The sequence below is a fragment of the Penaeus monodon genome, chromosome 36, assembly GCF_015228065.2.
Source record: "Penaeus monodon isolate SGIC_2016 chromosome 36, NSTDA_Pmon_1, whole genome shotgun sequence".
NCBI classification, from domain to species: Eukaryota; Metazoa; Arthropoda; class Malacostraca; order Decapoda; family Penaeidae; genus Penaeus; species Penaeus monodon.
The window spans coordinates 690,868-694,271 of NC_051421.1; positions in this window are offsets into that span (position 1 = coordinate 690,868).

Here is a 3,404-nt window from a genome sequence, read left to right on the forward strand (position 1 = left end):
ATAATGATGAGGTAGTATAAAGTAATGTCTATGGAGCTAGATAGATCATGCTAGTTGCACACTCCTTTTAGTGGGTCGTGTGGCATGAAAGGTTTAGTACTGGTCCTCCAATTCATACCTGGAGTGATCTAGACTTCGAGTCTGGTCAGGGAGGGTTGTTATATATCTATATTGTATTATTTCATCTTTCATATATATATATATATATATATATATATATATATATATATATATATATATATATATATATATATATATATATATATATGATGATGACAGGAAGTGTGTCATCATACTAGTTGCGCACTCTTTTAGTGGGTCATGTGGTACTGTTGGTTTAGTATTGGACCTCCAATTTATACTTATTGAGACCTATATATTTATATCAGTGCGGCATTGCATTTTTCCATCTTTCATATATACATATATATATATATATATATATATATATATATATATATATGTATATATATATATTATATATACACACACACACACATACGTGTGTGTGTGTGTACACTTACACATGCACATGTACATATGTGTGCGTATGTATGTGCAAATATATATATATATATATATATATATATATATATATATATATATATTGTCAGGGTTCAACTTATAAAAAAGACGAAGGAATCAGAACGGTCACTACACTACAATACATACACATAACAAAATATGTACAAACAGAAGCGTGAGAGAGAGAGAGAGAGAGGCGAGGTCGCATGGCAGAAGGGAGTACACAAATCAAAGTCACAGGATAACTGCATAATTTTAAGGGTAAGTCCGATATGCGAAGCTTATCCTCGCCCGGGCTATACCATGAGGGGAGCCCGGCTTGTGTCGACTGATGCCGACTCGCTCACGTGTGTCTGCTGGTGCTGACTCGGCTGAACATAGTCCTTACCCGCCTTGGTGCCCAGCCACAGCAGTAACCTCCAGGCGACAACTTCTCGCGCCTGGGTGGGGCGCGAACCACCGACTCCTCGGATGAGAGGCCGACACGTTACCACTGTACTAGCCCGGATGCTATATGCATAATTTTTGGCTGGTGCTCCTTTTAATTGCCGCGCTGATGTAAAGGACCGATACCCTCGTTCCCCACGAGGCGTACGAGCCAATCGGACCTAAGCCTGCCTCACAGAGTGAGGTAAACATCGGCGTAGGTCCTTTGTAATTTCGCGGTTGTGACATATATATATATATATATATATATATATATATATATATATATATATATATATATATATATATAGGCCTATATATGCTCAGTGGACATCGAGCAGCTGATGAAGAAGGACCTCTCCTCCCCTCTCTCCTGTGGTGAATTGGTCCTTACTTGGACATTGAGAAAAGGGGAGGATCGGTTCCAGAAAGGGGTGGCGGAGGGGGCGCAGGGGTGGAGCGGCAACCCCAAGAGAGTCACCATGATCTCTCGGTCGGTGGTTTTTGCTGGGAGTATTAAAGGATGTCCCCGCCCCCGGGCCCCAGCAATTTCGGCTCGGCTTTTCCGCGTTACCGGACGATGACCCCCCCCCCATTGTTTATGCCACGAGCTAGTGCTTGCTGTAGCTTCGTCCCCTCCTAGCCTCTCTTTCCTTACAAATTTTTCGGTTAGGTAACTCTGTGCAACCTTTGGTAAACTAGCCCCCATCTTGGGGGCGCGTGCTCGGACGGGGAGCCCTTTTACCTCCCGCAGGGGGGGGGTGTGTCGGGGGGGCCTTAGAAGCCCCCTTACGGTGTGCAAGAGTTCCATTCTTTCTAGGGACGGGCTGGCAGACCATCTGAGAGCCACTTTTTTTTTTCGAATAGGGCGATGGGCAGAGGCCCCCTTGTCGGGCCCTTCGCGGGTTCTGTTAATAGCGTGCTAGAAGAACTTTAAGTTCCCGTCCTGGATGGGAAAGTACCTGGAAAAAATTTAGTCTCTCTCCCTCACGTGAAAAATAGTCTGGGGTTGGCTACTTCAGAGGGATGAAGGAACTTACTGGAACAGGTACAGGCCCCCCTTTTTCTCTCACTGAGGTGAAACTCTGGGTGTTCAGAGAGAAGGGTTTCCTTAAACCCACCCTGCCATAAGAATCCCGGGAAAAAAAAGTTGTTTCTCCCCCCATGTGATGAAAAAATCTGTGGTTGGCTGTTTCGAGGGATAAAGGAGCTTACTGGAAAGGTAAGGCCCCCTCTTCTCTCCTAGGTGAAACATTTTTGATTTTTCAGAGAGAGAGGGATTACCTTAAAACCGTCCTGCCATAGGAACCTCCTGGAAAATGAATTTCTCTCCCTCACTGTGAAAAAACGTCTGTGGCCGCTTTTTCAGGGGGTAAAGGGAACTGACAGGAACAGGTGCAAAAAACCCCCCTTTTTCTCACTGGGGTGAAACAACGGGGGGCGTTTCAAGAAAAGGGGGTTTCATTTGAAAAAGGGACAGGCCTTCTGAGGTTGGGAAAGGGGAAAAACTCCCGGGAAAAAAGAAAAAGATCTCCCTTCCCTCCTGGGGGGAGGAGCAGAAGGTTCCCTCAAGATGCCGTAGGGGGAAAGGGGACATCCCCTCGGGGATACTCCCAGATTTTGAACCTCCCCACGTTTTTTGCCGTGCGGGGCACCTTGTGACTGGGAGACGGAGTCCTGGGGGTTTGAGCGATCCGTCCCGAGACCCCCTGCGGCTAGCAACAGCCTCTTTGGTCCTCTTTTCTGGCAAGCAGGGGGCCTGACCCGGCCCGGTCAGGTCAATGGGCTGGTCCCCCTGGGAGGTAGGTCAAGCAGTCATGCTCCCGTTGGTCCCCCACACCGTCCGTGCATACCAGTGCAAACGGCAAATTTGGTGCGTATATCCATCATACCCCTTTTGCTTTTAGACTTTGGGTTCTAACACTCAGTTTCCCCTTGTTGGATCCGTGGGGGGGGGGGTGAGTGGGGGAACACTGCCAAGAATGGAAAAAAAAAAACAAAAATCCCCCCCAGACAGACGATATTGTTGGACCCGTGCAAGGCCCAGACCACGTACCCCCCCTGAACTTACGTGCCTCGGGGGCAAAAGAAAACCCCGAGCACAGTTGACACTGTCATCCGCTGCCAAGATGGGGGACAAAACAGAAAAAGGAAGGGAAACTGCCCCCAGCCGAACGGAGATCTCCCACAAACGGAGTTCCCCCCCAAATAAAAGAGGCAGAGGAACCCCAGGAAAAAGGTTCCAACAGCACCACATGGGCCTCCCCAGACCCCGAAGAATGTTCTTTGACGAGGGGGACATGTCGATCCTGGGCTCTGCTGTAGTCAAGCAGTGGCAGTATCCTTGTCCCGGACCAAGGAGAGGGGGATAAGGAGTCGACATGCCATGACACTTAAACAGACGTCGCAAGCATAAAGGAAGAAGAAGGGAAGGGGCCCAAAACAGCCCCAAA